The sequence below is a fragment of the Hydra vulgaris genome, chromosome 01 (assembly GCF_038396675.1).
Source record: "Hydra vulgaris chromosome 01, alternate assembly HydraT2T_AEP".
Lineage (NCBI taxonomy): Eukaryota > Metazoa > Cnidaria > Hydrozoa > Anthoathecata > Hydridae > Hydra > Hydra vulgaris.
The window spans coordinates 33,512,786-33,524,886 of NC_088920.1; the positions used below are offsets into that span (position 1 = coordinate 33,512,786).

Sequence of the window (12,101 nt, forward strand, 5' to 3'; positions counted from 1 at the left end):
GATCTCTTTAGAAAGATATAAGATTATAATATTATTTTATCTTTATTTAAGTTTTTCTTTTTTGTTGATGTTTAAGATATGATCAGAAATTATGAAAGTGGTGGTGAAATGAAGTGGCTAAAATCGGGGAAGAAAAGTATGCATGTCTGGAGTTTTAAGGTTGTTTGGAAATATAGAATATAAAAAATGCAAACAATTAGGACCCAATAACTTGATACACAGAAAGGTAGCATTTAGCAAGGATGCTAAAACAATAACAAAAATAAAAATGCAATACCTTAAATAGACATCTTGCGACTGTAACTGCCATTTTGTCTTTAGTGGGTATTACTTCAACCCACTTTGAAAAATAGTCACTAATAGTTAAAATATATTTACAACCGTCTTCACTAATTGGACTGAGTGGGCCAACAAAATCTATGCCAACCATATACCATGGAGCCTTCACCTTTATTGGGTGCATCTCTGGTTTCCCACAGTTTAACTTTCTATTCATTCTCTGGCATACATCACATGATATAAGCTTAAACAGAATTTAAAATGGTATAGCAATACCTTATTATTAATATAAAAAAAATCATAATTTTCTGATAATGCATAATACAAAAACTACATTACCAACTCATGGACATTTTTTACCATTCCGTGCCACATGAAACGCTCTTTTATCCTGCCCAATGTTCTTGTTTTACCCATATGGACAGAAGTAGGATGGAAATGGCAAGCAACTAAAATTTTTCTCCTTTCATCATGTTTTATGATGTATCGCAGAAGTAGTTCCTTTTAAAAAAACATCACATACAAGTAATAATTCAATATCTTTATATAATTTATTTTAATATACCAATTTATGATAATAAAATGATCTCATAATTATTCATTTTTTAAACTACAAGTCAAACCATTTACAATTGCTTGTCTTTTTATAACTAATTTTATTATATTTAGTTATTAAAATTATGCCATCTATAAGCTATGGCAAAAATACTAAAAAAAAAAAATTAATTAAATTTGTAAAGCAGAAATAAAAACTAAAATTCTAAACTATTTTTTTGAGTTATATTGCCATGTTGTATGTATGTTAATTTATAATTTATTTCCTTATTTAAAATTTAGCATGAAGCAATTTCAAATTTACGCTAAATTTGATGATTTAGGCTGCAATGAATATTTTATTCTGCTAAATTTTAGCAGATTAAAATATTCATTAACATTATCATTAATCTATATTTAAAAATCTTAAAAAAAATAAAAATTATGCACAAATAATAGGTTATAATATTCATTTTAGAATAAATAATTGTTATAAATAAATGTTGATAATCCAAGCATCGAATTATCAATATTTGTATTACCTTGTTACCAATATTTATATATTACAGAATTAACTCGATAAAAAAAAGAAAAGACAAGAAAAAAGTCTTTCTTTTACTTAAAATCTTTTACTTATTTTTTTAAAAAAAGAGACCTTGTCTTTCTTTTACCGAGATAACTCTGTTACGTAACTAGTTACCTTGTCTTTCTTTTTATACTTATATAGTAATTCCCCTCCTTCAGAAATTATAAACTTTAAAGCCTTATTTCTAATTATTCTTTTTTCGCCATCTAAACTTCCATCAGGGTATTTCTTATTAGTTAAATAAGTAAAAACTTTTTTAACGAGCTCGTCTTCCATGATAATTTAAAAATATATACACACATGCAAACTAAATTTTTTTTTACGGACCAATTTTTTCTAGCTCAGACCAATTTTCTCAGAAAAAAATTATCCGGGCGGATATATATTTTCTGAGAAATTTAGTCCGGGGTCATTTTTATCGGCGGACCAAAATTATTGTGACACCATATCATATCATATCATAATGGTAGATATTTTTTATATTTTAATTACGCAATATCACGTGGTTTTTTCGCCGCAAGAGGGACTTTACCTTAAATACTAAAGATTTGAACCCAAAACGTGATGGTGAAAAATGGTTTGCATATTTGAAATCAGCATATTTTATTTGTTTTATAAACCACCTAGTTAACAAGATATGCACAACAAAATTTTATTTGTTGATCAGTGTTATGAAGGTATTTAACAGCTTTTTAAAATTATAACAATAGTGATTCTCATATCGTAATGAAGGTATTTAACAACTTTTTAAAATTATGATAAAATTCATTATAATTATAAAATTTTTAAGACCTTTTATCTACTCACAAATATAATATATTAAATCATTAATTGAAATTGCTTGCTTCGTAATTCTTAGTATAAATTCTCCCCAATAGTCATTTTTGTGTAACAATCTGTTATTGATGCCTGTTATTGATGTTTGGACTTACGATTAATAAAAGTTATTATTGGTTTTATGAACTAATTATTTTCTTTGGCAAAAAAAGAAATATTTAAATACATTAATAGAAAAATAAAATACAAATATTAAACTTAACTTATATATATATATATATTTTTAAAAAAAATATAAATCGTAGATATCAACGTAAATTTAACATATAAAAAAACCTTGATGTATTAAATATTCTTGAAACAAGTAATATTTGTATTATTAAACTTTTTCCTTAATTTTAATTAACATTTAATCAGTTTCAAAAATTCTTATACAAACTACTTAATTAACTAATGTTTTACTTATTATACTATATATACTATATGTTTTACTATTATGCTCTATTAGTGACTTTTTATTCAATAAAATTTGTATACATTCTCCTCTTTGATGAATTCTTCGATGAATCAGACTGAAAAAAAATAGTAATGAAACCTTTTAATTCTTCAAAACTTGTAAAAAACATTTTTCTTTTAACATTTTTTTTGTTAATAAAACTTACTATTATATGCTAGTCACTCTAAAATTTGTTTCATTCTTTTTTTTTTGTAGGTTTAAAGTTTTTTGATGCTCATTCTTTATTCTTGTTCTAATTTTGTGCAGATCAACATTGTAGCGCTTGCTGAATTCTTTCATATGCTTCAATTCTTTAAAATAAAATTTTTATAATTATGTTAAAATAAAATAGTTGCAATCATTTGGAAAGTGCTTCCTTAATAGGATTAGATATTTTTTTGTGGAAGCCATAATACCTTTATAGTAAACCCTCTAACTTTTTTAAGCTCATAACATTTTGCAGGGTTTTAGTTGAAGTTGCACCTTATAAGTGCTTATAAAGTGATAACAAGTCTTGCAAGTCTATTACTAATGGATTTGAGAACTTGTTTTAAAAAATCAGTTAAGAACCGGTATAACACTGATAAATGTGCTGATAATGTACCCAAAATATATTTTATAGCTGATTTTTTTAATTGTTCTATACCAGTTTTAACTGATTTTTTTTAAATTCTTGAATACTGTTGTTTCTAGTAGACTTGCACTATTTGTTTTTACACTTTATAAACACTTATAGACCTTGAGAAAAGTTGACATATTTAGGAGACATATTACAATTAACTTAAAATATAAACATTGCATTTTAAATTGACCTGGAAAACATTCTGGTTTACACCATTAATAAATGAGCCGAATGCACGGTCATAATGATTTATTTGATATGTGTTCCATTAAGAGTATGAACGACCTAAAATATAAATATGTTCTGTTAAAGAGACTACCAAGTCCAAAAATATATAGGTATATAATAAATATAAAATAGTTATGACAATGTTTATTCTTTCGCTCTTAATTAGTGAATTAATCATGTTGTAGAGAATATTTTTTTGAGTAAGATAATGTTAAATTTTATTTTTAAATAAAAAAAAATGGTTATAAATTTTTAAGTTTTCAAATGCGTAATAAGATTTTTATAATTTTTTTTTAAAAGTGAACTTTTTTAAGTTAATAAAGTTTAATTTCCAAGAGTTAAAAAAAATTCTTTGAAATTTAATTTGATATCATTGAACATAAAAACTTAACTGGTACAACTTTTTACGCTAACAAGAATCTTTTTTCAAAATTAAATTTGCTATTTAAGAAAAAAAGTTATGAGTTAAAAAGGAATATGGATTTGAATGAAATATGCCAACAATAAGTAAAGAAATTGCTCGCTTCAAAAAAGAAAAACTATACACCAAAAAGCAAGTTGCGCTTGTGGTGGCCAAAGTACAAAGCGGTGAATTTTCACTATACAAATCTGCTAAATCATTCAGCATACCAGTAGCAACTCAGCATTTAGCATACCAGTTACAACTCAGCATACCATTTACAACTCAGCATTCAGCATACCAGTAGCAACTCAGCAATCAGTATACCAGTAGCAACAATATGGGAAATATATACCTTCCCAGTCATATATGCAACTTGTATTGCGTTAGCTGGTTTTTCATCAAGTTCATCAAGTTCTTTAATGTGTTGTGAGTTGATCCAACCACCATCTTCTGCAACTTTCCAGTCAATTAAAAGTAACCTAGTAATATTATTTCAGTTTTTTATAAAATTTAATCTCAAAAATTATTTCATTGTAATTTAATAAATACTAATAAACAATATTTGAACGGGTCATTTCAGAAACACCTCTTTGTCATTTTTTTAAAGTCTCCTTTGAATGCCTAGAAGAAAAATAAATAAATCTCAAAAAATATTATTTTTGGAAAAAACTCATTGCGAAGTTGTGAAAAGCAATCAAGATTGTGATACACTAAATCCCTTTTAATTGCCCTGTATTTTAATTATTTATTTGATTTAAAATTCAATCAAAACGCTTTTTTTGTCATTTTTTAATATGAGTTATTCTATTTATAGATTAATAAGTTTGCTCTATTTTCTTTCTTAAGAATAAAATGAAACATTTATATTATTTTATTTAGGAGTCCTTTTTTTTTTTTTTTTTCCTTTACTTATCTTTAAAGCAGTAACTATCATTTAATTATGCAGCCTGATTTTATTTTTGCTATTAAAACAGTAACTTCAGAAGAAACTAGATAAAGTAACAAACTTTTATATTTAATTCAAGTTAATATTTTATTATTTATTTTATTTGTTATCATTGTCTTATATCATTTAATTATAATTTTAATAATTATAATCATACAGTAAGTAGTTAACATTTTAAAAACCACCTAAAAGTTTGAATAGCTATTATGTATAAAAGTTTGTTTAAAATAATCATTGTAACTTTTTATAACGATTATGTTTAACCTAATTTTATGCTAACCTTTTTTATCTAAATATTTAGCAACATGAAAAAAATTTTCTAGTTCTTAACAACAACTTTTTTTCAGTAAATCATATTTATATCTTATAATTTATATCTTTTTTTAATTTTTTACTAAATCCTAATTATTTTTACTAATTTAAATTGTTTAGAACTATGAATAATTTTATTAACAACAATGATTTTATCAACATGTTCTTTAAAACTTTGATTGTTTCAATTTGAAGTCACTTTAAAAGATAAAATGTTTTGCTTTAAAGTCACTGATTGCATTTTTTGCAACAATAGAATTCAGAGGTTTCAAAGCAAAAAATATTGGCGCAAAAAAATTTGCTTTAGTGTCTTTCTATACAAGACAAAATCTTTTTTTCAAAAGACTTTATTAAAAAACTTTTTATAAAAGACTTATTAAAATATAGGCTGATTTGAGTTGAACTGTTCAGCACTTTTATTGCACAGAGAAATCTTTTAACAAAGATCTTTTCTACGGGTCATTTTAAAAAAAATCTTTTTTTTAAAATGACCTGTTCATTTAATGACCTTGAGTAAAAATATTATTCTGAAGTTTCTTATTTTTTAAAATACATTCAATATTTTATCCTTTATAAGTAATTTACATGTAATATATATTATGTATAATCTTTTTCTTCAAAGTATATTATTGCTTTTTTCAAAAGAATCAAAATTTTACAAAGTTTAAAAAAAATATAATCCTTAAAAGGTTTCTTAGAAATCCTTAGGTCCAATGCGATTAACTTTAATATAAACAAGTTGTGTTCATATTAAAGAGGATAATAAAAAAATACTTGGGGCTAATTTGTTTGATTAATTTTCTTTAAATCAAAGTCATTAAAAGCTGAAATGTATTTTGATTTTATGCAAAATAAATAATGTATACTTTGCTGGTTCCCCACCATGTCTGGTTTATCAATGTTAGGCGAGTGCAAATCAAGTCTCTAACTTCTATATATATGTGGTTATCCCAAAAAATAAAATTATCATTCATTATACTTTCTAATCGTTGGGTTATATAGTTTTGGAGATTAGATTTTCAATGTTGGAATTTCAACATCTTCATCAGGCAACATGTTTGGTTTTCTCAGTTTTTGTTGACGCCTTTTGTTGATGTCATATTCTGCGTCTCCAAATATATAACCTTTCCAAGTATCAAACACGGACACAAACATATCTATTTCTTGTGCCTTTTTCTTTGCAACCGTGTCATTTTCTTTAAAAGTTAGCTTATCATCATTTTCAGTCAGTACTGTTCCTTTGATAATTTTTGCTGTTTTTTTAATTAATGATGATAAAATTTTTTTCAAGCCTGTTTTTAAATAATCTCCTGCAATAGTGTATTCATCGATTGCTGTTCTAAATGCATCAAAGTTTATTCTGTTATACATGTCCATTGCATTATTATATACATGTTTAACTTTTTTATTTATCTTAAATATAGAATATAGATGTCCAATGCGCCTCATATCATTTTGTACAGATTTTAGAACTTCTGATTGTTTATCCAGTTTTCTTTTCATTTTGTCATATAATCTTAGACCAACAGTTAAAATGATGTCTTGTTTGCAAATTTTACCCACTTCATCATTTCTCATATTTCCAAGGACATTGATTACGAATTCATTTGGAAATAATGAAGATGAATTGTTTTTAATTAAGTTGATTGGAACATGAATGATTGGTTTGGATGTGTTTAGATCACAGTTTTTAATGTGTCTGCTTAAAAAACGTTTTGAAAAAAAACCATTGTAATATCCCCACATTTCAATATTATTTATAATTTCTTCCTCGTTAAGAATTTTTTTTACCTCTCTTTCGCTATTAATTTGTAAATGTATATTTATATATGTAAAGATTATATTTTAAAATATTGAAATTTTATTAATTTATTTACTGAATTTTTAGAAAATCAAATATGAAAAATAAGTTCATAAAATAAAAAAAATTTTACCTTTGAAAGTTAGGATTTTTTTCTTGTGTTTGACCTATATTATATTTCCTTTCCTTTTAAATTTATTAAACATCTTATGTTTTTCTCCTTCCTGAAGTTTAATCGCTGTTTTGACAATTTCTTAATCTTTATGTTTTTTTAGGATATGTCTTGATAGTCTTGTTTGTTTCTTGTTACAAAATATGCAATACCTATTTGGTTTTTTTTTCAGTGACTTGGCCTAAAGCAATTAGCAACAATAATTTAATGACATAAGTATTGACCTATTAAAGGTGAGGTTTCAAAAGTTATTAAAATGTTATCATATACATAAAATTGTTACTATAATGATATTATATTATTAAAATGATATTATATTATTAAAATGATATTATATTATTAAAATAATATTATATTATTAAAATGATATTATATTATTAAAATGATATTATATTATTAAAAAGATATTATACACTGTGCACCAGAGAGACCGCCAGGTTTTATGTCGTGGCACTCAAATAAAACCTTTTTTATTCAAGAGTATTTGTATTAAAACAATAAAAAAAAAGATTTTATAAAATTGGAACAAATTGCTAAAGGTCATAAATGGGGCAAAAGGGTAAATACAAGGGGGTATAAGCCCATTTAGGTATGCTAGTTGCACGTTACAAAAAAAAAGTTTTTTATTCAAAAGTATTTGTTTATTAAAAATAGAAAAAACTTTTTTTTTTAAACAAAAAAAAGTTAAGGGTCGTAAATGAGGCAAAGAGTAAAATTGAGGGGCCCTATGCCCATTTAAACATTTTAGATGTCTGTTACAACAATTTTTTAAAGATAAATGTCAAATATTTTAAACAATGTATAAACAAACAAAACAAATTCAATTAATTTATAATATTTATTAAAATATTGTACATAATTCAACAAAATGTAAACAATTCTTCTTACTCCAGAGAAATATGTCAAAGGTACAGATAAATTTAACTCTTCTTCAATTAAAAATAACTATTGAGTCAATATACATATTAAGTGTTTTAGTCTACACATTCAAAACTATTTCATGTATGTTCAAATTTGAAACAAACTATCCACAAAACAAACAAACTATATATGGTGTTCCACATAAGGCTGAACATGACACAATAGAATGTGGACTTTCCATGTTGTATTTATTTGTTTATTTAAGTTTATTTAAATTTATTTAAACTTCTTGTGTGAAAAAAAATGAATTCTTTAAATTTGTTATTTCTTCTTTAAAGCCAGTTTGTAAATTGGTGGAAAAAGCAACAATTTTTTATATTTCTAAAATCTCTCAAACACTGTACAATTGGAATCAAATAAGTAAATGTTTCTAAGATTTATGTTTTAATGAGAATCCAGATTTTCTAAAAGTTTATTAGAATTGTTTCCGTCCCAGCCTCTGCCTTAGTACCCTTGCTGAATAACATTTTTTGACTTTAGCCAATCATCAAATCCTGGCCAGACATCTAACAAAAAATTTCCAAGCAGTGAAACAAAACCAATTAACAAATGAAGTTCAGGTGGAGGAATGAGTTGTTCAATTAAAGTATTCGGATCCAAAGTAATATACAAAATTCGAGGATTAATGCAGTTCATAAACTCTTGCATGGATGATTTTACAGAGTTATTTTCTAAATATTTATTGTACCAATAATCAATACTGTCAAGAGTTCGTTTTGTCCCTAAATTTAATGTAGATATTCCTTCACACCATAAACAAGCTTGTTTCCCAGAATGTCCTGATAAACCAAACAGCTTTGACTTGAAATGTGGAAACATGTTTCCACATTTCAAGTCAAAGGCAACATAAAAACTGACATCTTGCAAATTTAATTTTTCTATAACAAGCCTCATATTATAGTTAGATTCAGGAATATCTTCAACAATAGCTAAAAATTGAGACTGTTGAACGCCACTATTTAAGTACTCGTCTGACTCGCTATCTTTTTGACAATCAAAGACATTGATGATTACTTTAAAAAATGAACCTCCACCATCCAATGAAATCCTTACAAAGGCTGAAGTTGGGTCTAAACCACAACTTAATTTTAACAAGTCAAGTACAAAATCTGATGTGTTTTGAACATATACAAGATCTCGTAAAATAAAATGGCCTTTACCATCAACAAACTCACACTTCTGCACACTGTTGTAATTAGAAATATATTCTTCTAATTCAGAAAATTTTTGATTTGTTTTCTGGTGTGCCAACTGTGACTTTAAGCAGATTTCCTCCTGTAGATAAACAAATTGTTGATCCGTCAATCAAACTTTCTGTAGCCATTTTACTTTTTATAATTCCAGAAGCAACCTAAGTGAAATTTTCACAAAACGAAATTTGAAAATAAGACTAAAAACTTACAAAACTTATATAAAAAAAATATAGTTTTTTTTACCTGTTCAGCTTGAAGAGAACCTAGAAGAAATGATAGTGTAATGATATTAGCCACAGCACTGGTAGGTTTACAGTTATAAGAATAACCTGGTGCAGGTAATGTATAGCAAAAGGAACATATTCTTGACTCAGTTGTCAGTAAATTAGTTATCTCATTTGAAGAGTTAGATCGGTACTAGAGCTATTTCTCAAAAGAGTTTTCCACTCTACCTAAATAAATGTACAATTATAAATAAACAAAAGAAAAAACAGGAACAAAAAATGGAACTTAAAAATCATTAATTATACCTTGGTAACCTTAGCTCCCCATTCACCACGAGGTGAGTCTCCCTTTTTGAGTCTGTAAAGATTTCTTCGGCAACCAGGACAAACAACTGATGGATAGCAACCGTTATTCATCGAATATCCTGGAAAGATAAACAGTTGAATTTGTTCTTCTAAGTTTTTATTCATTTTTTTTCAATGATTTTGATCTATCTCCATACTTTTCCCAGCAACAGCAACAGTAGAATTCATATTTATATGAATGAAATACAACTCCTAAATAACACAACTTTCCACAATTTAAAAATTTATTTGATACCATCTTTTTTATCTCGAAAATTTTTTTGATTAATTAGTACAGGGGTAATCAAATTAATGTGTCCGTCTAATATGAGATTACAGTATATTTAATGCAATAAATAGCTAATTCTAAGTTAAATATATATATCAAATTATTTTATGAACATTTATATTGTCATTTTAAATTATCATATTAAATAAAATATTTTTCAAAATAAATTATCTTACCTCCATTAAAAAAATATCTAATAGTGGTTTCCAGGGATAAAAACAATTTTTTTAAACACTTTTTAAGTTAAATCCAGCGAAAAATTAAGAATTTTTATTACAATTTTATAATATATTTATATCAAAAAGGGTATGAGAACAATGCGTTTCGATATATAATGAAATACAACTCCTAAATAACACACATATATATATATATATATATATATATATATATATATATATATATATATATATATATATATATATATATTATATATATATATATATATATATATATATATATATATATATATATATATATATATATATATATATATATATATATATAGGTTTATAGATGGTATTATAGAGCACTTTAAATAATCTAACTAACCATAACACTTCGAGATAAAAAAGACGAAACAGAAGAAAATGCAAAGTAATACTTTGGTAATACTTTGGCACCTGGTATTTATTCGGTATTGGTTCGATTGCAATGAAAGTGACTATATTCGGCGTGTTTTGGTGAATGCCGCATATGTTAAATTTGGTAATATTTCTTTGGTCGGACAGTATTTTATAAGAAGGCATTATGCAAATGTGATGCGTGTCAACGAGATGGGCGAAACAGTTTTTATTGTAAAGGATTCATTTTTTCAATGGGACGTGAAAAAAAAAATTAACGCTAAAAATATGCCTTTAGTTTTCGCTGCTTTAAGGAAATATGAGGTCGATGAGTATAAAGAATATTCAAAGTTAAACCAAACCGAGACAAAGACAAGAAATAATTACTTAAAAATGGAGGTTGACAAATCAAACAAGTTTCATGCATACCAATTTGAATACGAAATTGCCACTTCGACTTTAATAGAAAATGTGATAATTGACGATAAAGTAAAAAATAAAAATTCCGCAATGGAGACGTTGGTTGACAAGGAACCTTAGAAGAATAGACAAGAAAAGAAAAATTGTTTAATCTGATGAACCAGACTTTCAAATATTTTATGAGTTTGAATTTATTAGAAAAAAATTTTAATAACGTATCGTTTTTTTTTTATTATATTATTAATTGTTATTTAAAGTTTCTAAAAGTGCAATTTATCCTTTTAATTGATCTAACAGTCAAATAAAAAGTATTTTAATTTTAGAAAAGCTTATGTAAAATGCATAACGTATCGTTTTTTTTTAATTTTTTTATTAATTGGTATTTAAAGTTTCTGAAAGTGCAAATTATCCTAATAATTGATCTAACAGTTAAATGAAAAGTTTTCTAATTTCAGAAAAGCTTATGTTAAGTGCACTTGGTAACTTTTAAAATTATTTCATGTTTTTGTTGTTTAATATTTGTTGTTATTCATTTTATTTTTGGTTTCAATTTGGTTTTGTGATCTGAAAGTTATTTAAAAAAGATAATAATAAGAATAATAGAAATTAAGTCAAGGTTTTAGAGTATATTGAATTTTTCCGTGCTTATCGATAATTGAGTGCTAGTTTCTTATTGCTTTATAGTGTTTAATGTTTACACAGTTATTAAAAGATTGTTAACTATTCTCAAGAATAATAATAATGTCTATATTTTAAGCACATGTTTATATTATAAGAACATAATTATTTCATCTAGAAACTGAAAGTGTCTTTATTTACTCAAAAATGTCTCTATTTTGAATAAATGTCAATATTGTTTTAGAATATTGTTAGTTAAGCGACTAGGATGTCAGAGTCATTCATTGTCTGATGGTATTATAGAGCACTTTAAAAAATCTAACTAACCATAACACTTCGAGATAGAAAAGACGAAACAGAAAAAAATGCAAA

General features: G+C 25.3%; 1 long non-coding RNA gene across 1 annotated transcript; it reads left to right on the forward strand.

The window, feature by feature from the left end:
* The first annotated feature begins 1,913 nt into the window (after positions 1–1,913).
* Positions 1,914–11,329, forward strand: LOC136075297 (uncharacterized). Its single transcript, XR_010635818.1, has 3 exons — positions 1,914–2,076; positions 7,329–7,389; positions 10,637–11,329. It is a non-coding gene; the product is annotated as an uncharacterized LOC136075297 (long non-coding RNA).
* The last annotated feature ends 772 nt before the right edge of the window (positions 11,330–12,101 follow it).